The sequence below is a fragment of the Pipra filicauda genome, unplaced genomic scaffold (genome assembly GCF_003945595.2).
Source record: "Pipra filicauda isolate LSUMZ 115617 unplaced genomic scaffold, ASM394559v2 scaffold132_size2486313_pilon, whole genome shotgun sequence".
NCBI classification, from domain to species: domain Eukaryota; kingdom Metazoa; phylum Chordata; class Aves; order Passeriformes; family Pipridae; genus Pipra; species Pipra filicauda.
Window position 1 is genome coordinate 1970341 of NW_024103796.1, and position 13043 is coordinate 1983383.

The window sequence follows — 13043 nt, forward strand, 5'->3', positions numbered from 1 at the left end:
TCATCCATATGTAGAGTTTTCAGTGTTTCAACCTATCTTCCTGCATAAAGTTTTTTGAGTGTATTAGGGAAGTAGTCTCACACTGTCAGATGCACAGTGGGTACTTTTGGAGAAGATACAACTGGCTGATCATCCTCTTTTCCAGGATTTGAACAGCCAGACTGTGCCCTGGTTGGCTTCTGAAGCCATGAATTTAATTTCTTGAAGACATCTTGTGTATTTTCTTCTATTTCCTTTGAGTGGTCACACTCAAAGAGTTGTGGTCAACAGCGCAATGTCCAAGTGGAGACCAGTGGCTTTCCTCAGGGATTGTTATTGGGACTGGCGCAGTTTAACATCTTTGTCAGTGACATGGACAGTGGGATTGAGTGCACCCTCAGCAAGCTCACCTATGACACTGAGCTGTGTGGTGCAGTCGACACGCTGGAGGGAACAGATGCCATCCAGAGGGACCTGGACAGGCCTGAGAGGTGGGTTTATTCAGCAAGGCCAAGGGCAAGGTCTTGCATCTGGTTCAGGATAGTCTTAAGCACAAATATAGACTGAGTGGAGAATGGACTGAGAGCAGTCTTGGGATTTTAGGGTCAATTAATTGTTTTGAAATGTTAATCTTAACAGTATCATTACCTTCTGTCCTGCTTCTCTTCCTTTCTACTGTCACTGAAGTCTTCAAATGATAAAATAACTTAAAAGCACCCAGTATTTATTTTGAAATTATGTAACTTGGTCATCTGGTGTTAGATTACTTCAGCAGTTCAGAGAGGGAGTTAAACACAGTTACTTTGTTCCTGACTGAGCCTTATTGCAGCTGATTTTTAGGGGTTTTGAATCTGCTCCAGTTCCGAGCAGAAGTCAGTGGGAATTAGGGCTGTGGCAACAGAAGCAAATTTGAAACCTTAATGACCAAATAAGGCCTTTTCTTCTCTGATACCCTACTGAATTACCGTGGCAATACAGAGGAGTTTCAACAAGCAGATTGTATAATAGACTGTCAAGAACTTTGCTGTGTGTATCTGGCCATGAACTTCTAGATTTGAGCTCCTTTGTATGGAAAATTAGCATCTAGTTTCTACTCCTAAGCATTAGAACTGTATGTTTAGACATTAAATACCATATTTTCATTATAGGGGACTTGTCAAAGAATTTCTACCTTTGAGAACCAAGTAACCAGCACAAGTAGCCAACCTACCGTTAAATCAAAGCACTGAACATGGCTTTCTGATCCTTTCCTGTCCTCTTTTACTTACTTTCCCTTCTGAGTTTTTTGTGAACTTACTGTAGAAATAGTTCCTTTTAATCTGTCCTTTAAAAATGTTTTCAGTTTTACTTTTTCATAGTTTGTTTTTCAAATATGTTGATAGTCAGCTGAAGAGCTGATTATCACTTTTTGAATCAGTTGAAAGACTTGGCAAAAAAATCAAGATGCAAAGGAGCCTTGGAAGTTGCATTTTTTAATTGATTGTGTATTCACAATTTTGTCATCTTTGTTTTCTTTTTCAGTTCCCAATTTGAGCTGAAAAACTAACCACTGTATATTTATGTTAAATGTATCAGAAGATTGTGTTTGGAAACAAGAAAATTAAGAGAACTGTGTAACAGCATCACTATTACAGACACCTCTTGTATTTATTTGAACCTAGCGGTCAGCTACTGCTTAATGCCTCCATTTCCTGATGCTGAAGGTCTGATGTTATCTTCCAAATGACTTAAGCAATCAGCAGTGCAAATACGTGAGGAGAGCAGAAAAGATTAGTAAGTGGAACTTTTAGAGAAATAACTCATATATGTAGCTTTCAACTCACCCTTAGAGTGAGTTGATAAAATGGCAAATATCCATCATTAACACTGTTGCCACCGTTGCCTCTGCTAACTTTTGAGTTGCTCTTAGTTCCATTTTTTAGATTGAGGAAATGGGAGGGTAAATTTGGGAAGTGAAGTTGAGAAGAAGCTGACACTGCTTATAAAGGAAAGTGAGGTATGTTGGGCTGTTCTAGCCACAGATGTTTATTCCAAAATATATAGAGGCTAAATTTAGAAATTATCTGTTTCTGTAGCCATTCAATGTTGTTCCTGCCAGGCAGTTTGTATCTGTAGATGGATGCCATTTTTATCAGGAAATTAAAGGAAGCCACCTGTCTTCACCATGTCCCTGTTTTCTCTTGACACTACCTTTCCTTAATTCTGGCAACCACAAGGAAGTACCATATCTTCCTACAAAGATATTTACGTAGCAATCACATTATCACTCTATCTTACATAGAAATACTTAAATTAGCCTCATATTAATTAACATCAGTCGAATACTTCTATCAGTATAGACTCAACAGGAAAGAATTCAACACAGATTAACCTTTTGAATTTGCTTTTCAGGCAAGTTTTGCAGTCTCTGCCAAGTTCCATAGCTTCAGTGCTACACTGCTTGCAGGCTACCTGTGTAAGTACCTTCACATGATACAGTCATGCCTTGCTGGACATGTAGGCATGCCCTATTAGACTGCGTAGCACCAAGCAGAATGGGTTTCTCTCTTGGTCACAGTCTTTTACCATAACTTTGAGATACTTAATATAGGTGGCATATTTTGCGATTTTTTTGTGTCCAAAATTTTATGAAAGAAAGTCCAAGTTCCAATGGCATAAAACTAGATGAAGACTGAAATAAGTTTTGAATGTATCAGCAAAGTAATATCGCTAACACTACTGATTAGAAACAACAGGTTGGAATTAAGTTTTGAGATATGTGTATAGAACCGCTGGCTGCTGCAAAATAAGTAAGCTATTAACTATAAATCTGTGGCACTCATTGAATTTCTTGCCACTAGCGATGTACTTTCAAAAGAGATCTGGATATACTATTTTCTGCCTTGGAATAGTAAAAATACTTGTGTTCAGAAAGGAAGCACTAAATGGACAGTATTGAAAATCTAACAACCATAAGCTTAATAGCTGCTGAAGAAACATGGCTAATAGTCTAACTGTCTAGGATGGCTGTATGAATTTGGGAAATCTCTAGATGACTTCTACACTTAATCCTGTTTTCTGAACTGAGTGCTGTGGGATAACTGAAGAATTTTTTAGAATACCCTCAAGCCCTGTTGAGGCTTTCAGACCGAACATTTTCAGTTACAATAAACTAGAAATACCCAGGTGTCATGATAAAGCGTAAGATGCAAAAACTATCATGTACTGTGAGTTTATGAGTGACAAGTTGCTGCTGCAAAGGAAAGTGGTTGCAGCTTAATGGTTTTAGAACTGGGCTTTTTTTTAGACATGGTAATAATGCACTCATTTTCATGACCTTTCTTGGATTCATGAGTTACTTGAGTCCAAGAGTTAATGAGATTAATCACAACAACATTTGCTTTAAAAATATTTTCTAAAAGAAGGGCTGAATTGCCCTCAAGAGTTGTCATTCCTCTTAGGCATCTGTTTTACGATAGGAGATTTTACCCCATCTAAGTCACAGAACTTCTTCCCTTATTACAGAGTCCCTATACAGGTGGTGAGAATGGACACCTAACTTTCACCTGGTTAGACAGATTCATCAGGACAGATGGACCCTACTGACCCATAGTAGTTAAAGTAATATTTTTTTTGCAGTAAGAAATTCTAAGTAGTAGCCACTGTAGCTATTTCAGTGTCCTCTCGAAAAAGGGAGAGACACAATTTTTTAGGGTAAGATTTTACAGTGTATTCAAATATAGGTGTTTTGAATATATCTACAGGAAATAAACAGTGGGAAATGTAAGCCTTTACATTAGGCATAATGTGTAGAATATAGATGGGGAGGAGTCCAGTTTTCCATTCCCTATAAATTTCATCCAATTTAAAGGCTACTCTGTATCCTGTCAGTTAAAACATTTCCCAAGGGACCTTTTCCAAAGGGAATGGACTAGATTATTGGAGAAATTTATACTTTGACTTCTACCCACTTCTGATCCCAATCTAATAGTATATTTTCATTTGTTGGCCTGCCACCACTTAAGGGCTTCCGTATAGATGGGAGGAACAATGACCACTATCTCTTCTATTTGTTTCACTGAGTAACACAAAACCAAACATACAGAGTTCAGTTTTGGTCTCACCGAATGCATAGCAAAACTGCCATGGATTTTAGTGGCATTAAAATTTCACCACTGGTATGTTTATGGCCACTTGGAACTTTCTTTTCTTTGCAGTTCTGCCCTGCTGTATAGTCGCATTTTTTTGAGAACAAGAGGAAGTGGTTACCCTTTTGTTTAAGCTAATAAATCTGAATAGGCTTTTGTTGTGACTAGAGTAAAGCATTGCTTGAGGTTGCCGCTGTAACATGTAATAATACAGTCTAAGAAAGCACCAACCTACAGTTATTTACTGTACCATGTTTCGCACATGTAGCAGGAGTCTAGAGGCAACAGACAGTTGTTCTGACAGGTGATTTGACAACAAAGTATTAAAACTGTCATTCCAGCCTTACCAGACCACAGGACTAGTGGAGCAGATACTGTTTGCTTTGCTATTAATTCACGAAAGCTGTCAACACTGTTGTAAACTCTGCTGATATTTGAGGGACCATTGTCAACTTCAATCATGCTTATGTCAGAGTATTTTATTTGCCATTATAAGATGACTGGTAGTGGCTTTCCTGGAGGAGTTGAAAGAGCTGTAAATCCCACTCCCATGCCATTAGCACCACCCAGTGTGGTGTACACTCCTTATTGCATGATGGGACACTGTCTTGTGGCCGTATGAAGCATACCAATACGTGAAGCGTGTGTATCCAGTATTATGATTGTAAACTAAAATGACTGATTGAGACTTTGGGGTTGAAGTGTGCGGGGAAAGGTGAGGGGAAAAAGGAAAATAAACTCCAGTTGTTAAGTTGTTTAGGCATTTCATAATGTTTCCATTATGAACAAGAGGAGGTAAAGAATTAATTATACAAAATGAAGCCTCATGTTTGGAAGCTGTGCTCTGCAGGCAGAGCTCTGTTGACTTAATCAGATGAAATTCCTGCAGAAAGCCTTCTCGTCTGCCAGTGAAGTAAGTCTAATAGCCTTTCAGGCTAAAACAAACTTTTAAGGATTTGTAACATCAGCGCTATGGTTCTACAGAGACAACAACATGCCCATAAATTGAAACTAGTCATCTGACAGTCCCCATTTGTCTGACCTACTTTCTACTTGCACTCTGTAAGCAACCACAAGAAGAAAATTTGGGGATGACAGAAGAAGGGGCGATCAGAGGAGCAGACAAGAAAAACAGAATGTTAAGTAGCTTACATGTGCTTTGTATCACATAATTTATAACCAAAAGAAAATGAGAGAGGTGGGATGATGAAAGAATACTGGTGTCTGGATAAACATAAGCCCAGAAGAGTGATTCCTTTCTCTTGGCTTTCACCAGTGACTGATGCAGAGGTGGCTATCTCTGAAGAGTTATTGTAAGGATCTCACTGCTTTTTATCTTCCTAAAATGGATGAAAAAATAGTCTGTGTTCTGAGAAAAACTTCTTTCTCAGGTGTTCACATTGCCCTTGCCAAATGTTGCTGTCCTCAAAACCAGAGTGGCAGAATGTGTGTCAGCGTGCCAGTCATCCCAGTCAACAGACTGGCTCACAAGGCTGTTTTTGTTTGTCTACCAGATGGTGAGTGGCTAAAGCATACTTTGCCACACTGCTCTATGCACCTAAACATTGCCTTTTTGGCCGCATTGATTATGTAGCTGCAGCTGGAGCTTATTGTAGTGTAAGCTACCCAGTCATGTTCTACAGCTTGCAGCCATAACAAAATCTTACTAGGTGTTGGTTTGGAACATTTGGGATATAAAATGTGCTGATCAGTATGTTCTTGAAATCACTGCTGTTTCTGACAAAGGCAGGATATCTGTTTTACTCAGAAGCTGAAAGCTGAAAGAAAGCGCTGGACTCTTTCTATTGAATTGAAAATGTAAACCACTTTTTTCTTAGTAATTACACTGTTTTTTCTGTGCTTTGCAATTACTTATGACAAATATCCATGGATAGTTGTTAACCTACTACAAAAACTACTAAAAGTCTTACTGAGGCTAGGAAATTTACTATTAATACTAAAACAGCCCAGTTTGCAGCACTGCCAACACAATGCACATCCTGATCTGCCCTGGCTTTTGACATTCAGGAGAATGATTAACTTGTAAACTTGTATGGTTTTCCTCATGAATGAGTCCTGCAAGAAATACATATGTAAGTACAGCTTCAACGTGTAGACAAGGCAAATACGCAAATGTTCAAAAGTGCCATTGTGTTCTCCAAAATATTTACAGATCAGGTAAATAAAGTAATGAAAAATGTAGATTCCAACAGACCTATGCCCAAAGGGAGCTCTAGAAGTCAGTGAGAGCTGCGTGCTTGGATCTGGTGTGGTACATAGCACTCAGTTATGAAATAACTGGGCAATAAGGCACAGTGACCATGTGAACACAGTAATTATAACACTCGGCAGTGCTTATGTGATGACTGACCTCTTGCCAGAGCTAACCCCAAGAGCTCTGCCATTCGGCCCAGGAGCAGAAGTTTTAGAGCAGAAAGCAGGAATAGCTCATGTTCTCTCTAGATTTCCAAAGGAGAAAAGGTGTTTACATACTGTGAGGACTAGAGTGTCACTCAGCTTCCCTATCTCCCTGAGGTCTGCTGTGCTTTGCCCTATCTCTGCCATCCTTTCCTCTTCCTTCCTCACTTACCCAATGGACACAGTAACTTTGCTGGTGAACATGGAGACACTCCAGTTCTCAGCAGTTTTTTCTGTAGTAACGTCAAGCCTGGTTTACTGTAAGTACAATTTTAATGGACAATATTTTTCTTTAAAGCATTCTCTTGCTTTCCTATTTGCACCGCTATTGCATCTTAACTACATGAGGGATGATAATCACAGCTTTGCTGGCTTTCTCAGCTTTGCTGGTGGAGTAGGTGTTAATATAGCAGTTTTCATGAGCAACTTACATGAAGTATTTAAAAATGTAGACTTGAGTCTAGGCCACAGAAAGCCTAAAGAGGGAAAAAACAGCAGTAGGGCAGGGAAAGCTGGAAGAGATGAAGATTTCCACCTTCTAGAACATGTAAAAGCTGAGATAACCTGAGACCATTAGCATATAACATTTTTATAGGGCCTTCCTATAACTAATTGTTGCTTTTATTCTAGCCTAGAGCTGACACACTGTAAACAGGACTGATGGTTTAATTAATAGTGTCAAAGAGACCAAATACCCAACTTTTGTCAGAAACAACTGGAAAAAAACCGATGGAAAAAAGGAAGTCCCCTCCCATACTAAAAGCATAGGGTCAGTCACAGGCAACCTCTGTGGTGGTAATGGGAAGGTTTTATAGGCAGGAGTGGAAGTAGTGGGAGCCAGGCTATAAAATTTCTGAGCATTGGTCTTTCCATTAACTGCTTATGTGTGAAAAATAATTGGCAAAATCCCAAGAGGAGAGCTTATAGCCTCTTTTCACTTATCCTTTTTCTCCTTGCTTATGTAGGATCAAGTGAGGAAGATCTATTCTGCCCTGCTTTTCCCTTGATGAGAGAAAAGCAATCAAGACTATCTAACTAAAGAAACAGTCTTTTGTTATTCTTTTTATTCCAGGCTTGTGGATTAGTCTAACTCAAGCCACAAAAGAAAGCTAAGATATACTGCCTGATATAAAATGACCAACATAGACTTCTATACATGTCATATCTGTGTGTTTATTTCTCTGTGTTTGATGATTCGTACAATGCTACTCTACAGCATAGAGATTTCGGACAATACCCCAACGATGTTAACCAAGTTCACAGGAGCTTGTCAGCTAAACCTACTGAAATCTCATGCTAATCAACAGAGGTTAGTTGCTGATGTCATTTGCACTGTTCCTTAGCAAAGGTACTGAAGGTCATCATTTTGTGCAAACCTTAGTGTTGGCAGACAGTCAAAATAATACTAGGAGCTGCTTTGGCAAACTAAGTTGGGCTTCCAAAAATGCCTTTTCATAAGGTCCATCCAATGTGTATGGACTCTGTCATCAATGGGACATTCAGGATAAGCATTTTGATAAGGGTCTTAAAGAAAACTGTCTTCAATAGACTTTTTTTTTCAAAGTGTATCTTGGGTTCACAGGGAACCCAGCTGTTTATACCAGTGTCCAGCAACTGTTGCCAAGGTTTTATTGGTCTAATCTAAGAAAAAAGGAGCATTAGGTCAAACACTTGTGTTACAGCACTGTAGAAAAAATATTTATGAAGGCTTTATGAAGAAGGTTTAATTAATTATTTCTTTTTAAAAAAATAGAATTTAAAATAAATACTGTAAGAAAATATTGTATATAATTAAAAAAAGATACGACTTCACAGTGGTAGGATAATATCTAGGCATGTGATGTGGTTTAACTTCAGAATCTTGTACTTTATGATGATCTTGATTCAGAAACTGTTTCTCAACCCTGGGGAATACTTGCTGACTGTGGTACCACCTAATGACATATGCTGTCCCTTCAAACTTCAGGAGCAGGTGCAGTCTTGTACACCTTAACAGTGAGTGTGTGGCTAAATCTGCATCAGTTGAAATGATTTGCCGTATAAATTATTTCATACATAAGCATTCTTTCACCATATACATTCTGTAGTGGCTTTTCTGTCAATAAATTAAGCCATATGATGATTTAGCCACATCCCTGTTAGTAGATCCTAAAGCAGGCTTTGAGCGCAGATATTTTACCACTTCCAAACTTGCAGTGTTGTGGTTAAACTGTCTGCTTGCAATGTTGGTGGCTGGGGAAGGAGCACAAAGGAAGCCTGTCAGTAGACAAACTTTATTCTAGAAATTTTATCACAAATGTCAACATATAAAAGAAAATGTGACATTAAAATGCATGTCTTAATTGACAAGGGTTAATTAAAACTTTTTGTAGTTCAAACGGTATCAAATTTTGAGGAAGAGCAACAAGCAGTAGCTCTGTTTAGCTGTCATTTCCAACTATTTAGTGCCTATTTCTGAGACAGAAGGAGTACCATGGTGATGCACAGACTGACTTTGGTGCATGAATGGCATGTACAGGCACCTGTGCTATGCAGAAGGATCTCCTTGGATCATGATGGTCTCAACTTTACTGGTCTCTTTTGAACGTGTGTTGATGGAAGTTCCACGTGCTCAGGAGAAAGATGGACCGGTGTTGGGCAGAGGACTAATGTGAGATGTAACAGACCTGCTGCAGTTTTCCTTCTTTAATTCTGAGTTGGTCATTTAGTCACTGAACCTTCACTGACTGCTGTCAGTGTGAATTATATCACTGACTGACACAGAGAGGGAAGTCTCCCATGTTTCTGCCTGTACTATGCCTGTGTGAACTGGACTGCTGAGAAACCTAACACTGCTCTGATCAGTCACCCATTTCTATGAAGCCATGTTGTTACCCACTTAGATACATTTCGATAAGTGTGTGTGGTTCTCCTAGGCTGTCTAAAACTCCTATCATCTGCTTTTGCAATTTATAATATGATGTCTTAACTCTCTTAAGAAGTGCTTAGCAGTTGTCTTACAAGAAGGGCAGATGGGATAAATGTTGATGGCAGCATGGTCACCCTGCCTGTGTGCTTGGTACATGTGTACACTTGGACCTATGTTAAGGGGAATATAGGTTTGAGTCTCCTTTCCTCAATCTTGCCTATATCTGTCTCATGTATGGGAAACTGAATTTGAAAGTTAAACCAAAGCACAATTTTGAGCTCAAAATATTTTGTAGGTGACTGGGATCATAAAAGTATCATAACTGTATTGTATTTTGCTTCTTGTTCCTATAGCAACATCCAGCCAAGAAACTCAAGGCTCTTTACAAGTATTCCTGAATTAAGCTGATGAGGTAAGTGATGGTGATTGTTCTTGTTTACAGATAAGGAAATGCAGAGGTTAAACTAGTTGATCAAGGTCACCCAACAAATCTTTATCCAAGCCAAGAATAAAAACTGACTGTGGTCTGTGCCTCAGTCACCGGGCTGTTTGAAGGGCTGCGCAGGGCTGAGGGGAAAGCCTTGTACAAAGTCTACAGATTTGTGCATTCAAAATATACATTCCAGCTCAGATTGCCTCACTGAAGTGACCTTATATTTTCATCTCTTTGTCCATCTAAACTTTGCCTTTGTGAAAATATCATTATATCTAGTCAAAGCAGGAGCAACATGATTTTGACAAGTTTTGCAAATTTCTGATGAAGCAAAACTGAAACCTATGCTAAAAAAGTTTAACAATCTCTGCATGTGTGATTGCTAATCCTTCAATGGCAATTAGATAAACAGGTCCAGTATATACTTCTTTTGTTTCAGTGACTACATAAACCAAAGAAAACAAATATATTTATACTAAGAACAACTACGAATTTTCTCTGGTGTTGCCACAGAGATATTGTATTATATAATGAAAAAATAGAGTTTGTTGATAGACAACAACAAATCTCTTGGGTTTCTTTTTAAGTCACAGGAAGGGAAAAACTGTAAACTCTTAAATTTTTTTGATATCCAGCCTCTGCTCCTCCTCTGTACCTAGTGCTTGCCAGTGCCAGAATATTGTGAACAGAGACAGTAGAGGAGAACAACAGCCACACCTTTTTAATTCTATCATCCCACTGGATGCTGTTTGTAGGATATAAGAGCGGAAAATAGCAAGTGTACTCTTAGAAATGTTCTTTTTCTAGTCTGGGCTAAATAGTGTAAAATGCTTTCTTGCTTCCTTATCTCTTAGGCATATACATGCCTCACCTAAGTCATGCTTCTTTTCTTCTAGATATGATTCCTTACAGTTATTCGGTGGATTTCGGGGTTCTTGTTAGCTATATCCTTGTGGTCTGGAATGTTGTGACTGAGAATTTTACACTGTTTGGAGGAATGGTTTGCTGCTGTTTTTTCAAGATTGCTTGCTACTATGGCTGTGTTAGGGTTTTGCTGAAGAACAAGTCAGCTTGGGTGAATGGCAGTAATTTAGTTGGGAAAAGTCTTGTGTGAGTTGAGGGTCATGTTCAGCAACATTTGCAAGTCTGACTAAAAAGTTCACAGAAGCACTAAGCAGAAAGGAGGCTTATTGGACTGGCTTTATTGCTTTGAAGGGGGAAAAGCAGGGGTGGGTTAAGGACAGGAATGGAGAGGATCACAGCTGCTCCCCTAAAAGATAAAGTGGTTCTGGAAGCATATAACCATATATATATGCCAGTTTGAATGAATATCCAATATTTTTCTCAACTTCTCAGAAATCCCACATACATGAGCATTAAAATCAGTGAAACCCTGAAAGAATAAAGTGTAAGTGTCACATAAGGTCTGCTATTAATCTGCATTTCGATCACTGTGTTGAGTGACAGCTGCACCTCAGCTGTTGCTGTGCCCTTTGAGCTGGGCGGTCAGAGATGGGGATGACTCAGCGTACAGTACTACTACTCAATTTTTTCAATTTACTTCTCAAACTTTTTGCTGGCCTTGTCTTGTAATTTCAGTATCAGTCAGACTTGCTTGAGAATTTGTATGTAGGCAAATGACTCAGTATTACCAGTCTTTACCTTGCGTTACAAAGGATCACCTTGTACAGTGTTTCTGTTAGGTACTGGGCCAGAGTTTTCAGCTGATTTAGAGTAGCTGTAGATGCAGGTGTGCTTATATTTTACAGCTCAGAGAAAACGAAATGGGAGAAATGTAGCAATAAAACCTAGATGAAAATTTGACTCTCTGCTTGACAATCTCAGGCTCAGGCCATTAGTTCTTACTTTAAAAAACTATATCCACATTAATCTCAGAGAGATCTTTAACGTTGCGGCAATAGCTGTTTGAGTGGGAATACTTTAAAGAAATTAAATTACTGGCTTTGCATTAGAAAGATCTACTGATCTTTTAGTCCACTGAGATTTTTGAGAGAAGGTGGCTTCTTCTGTATATATCTAGTTTTGCTCTGCTTTCACTGTAATGATATCTGTAGGGAAGTCATTTGCCTGCTGTTCTGCTGCTTTTGAAGGAAGAAAATTCTGCTTGCCACTGTGTCAGCCCATTGCAGCTTGATGGGAGATGGGTAGTGTAGGAAGTGCTGAGTGGAGGCACTTGATTCTGATGAATACACTGGGTCCATGATCCATGGTCCATGGCTTCACTCCCTGGGAAATGCAAGTGCCCAGTGTTTCTCAGACTAATCTGAAATTTCTCCCAACACTGAGCAAGGCGAAAAGACACCAAACAAACCCTTTGTTGCATTTGGAAAAAGATGAATAAATGTCACAGTCAGGACTCAAATAGTTAACTACATGTTACAGTTATACATTTTCAGAATGTATTTGCAGCTGGGGTCCTGATGGCTGGTCTTTGAGGCATTTTCCTAAATGTCGGTTAAGTTGCCACCCCAGCTCAGCTGTACTTTGGCTGAAGCATCCTCTCCTGAACTCTTGTAGTCACAGAAGATCCTAGTCAGGTAAGTGTACCCCTTTTATTCTTCTGCAGCCTTGATGATCAACCAAAGTACAATATTAAACTTACCTTGCTACTTGAAAAATACAGCCTATCACTATATAACTTTCTGATAGTTGAAAGTGCTTTTCTGAAATGCATCCTTGAAGCTAAGGAGGTCTTAAACAAGTATAGAAGCCAGCTTATTGGTAAATTAGGTCCTCTCTTGTTGATCATATTTATCTTGTTGATCAGATTTACCTTGTTCTGGAATGATTATGAGATGAACTCTGAATTGTCATAGCAGCTTTAGTACAAATCTGTGAAACTTTATTAGGAATAATAAGGAATGCCAGATTATCTCAAATTTATATGGAGACTAAACCTGGTAAGTAAGAAGATGAACATGAGAAAAAAGGTGTTTGTGGAATATACCACAGCTGCCCATCATATATGGTGTTATTTTTCCTCTTGTGGAAGAGCAGAGAATACAGTGGACTAACAGAGCTATTATAAAAGCTGAATGCACCAGATTCTCATCTTTCATGCGTGGTAACACCTCCACACACGGTCTGATTTAAATGAATCTAATAGACATGTCTGAAGCAAAATACTGCTCAGACAAACATGTGGCCTTTAGAGAGA

General features: G+C 38.9%; 1 protein-coding gene across 1 annotated transcript in view; it reads left to right on the plus strand.

Moving 5' to 3' along the window:
* The first annotated feature begins 1516 nt into the window (after window positions 1-1516).
* LOC113993797 overlaps window positions 1517-13043 on the plus strand; it is a 96910-nt gene continuing 85383 nt past the window's right edge. The window contains exons 1-3 of the mRNA XM_039378239.1: window positions 1517-1752; window positions 2371-2434; window positions 9786-9844. The gene's annotated coding sequence lies outside the window, so the exon portion shown is untranslated. The remainder of the gene's footprint in view (window positions 1753-2370; window positions 2435-9785; window positions 9845-13043) is intronic.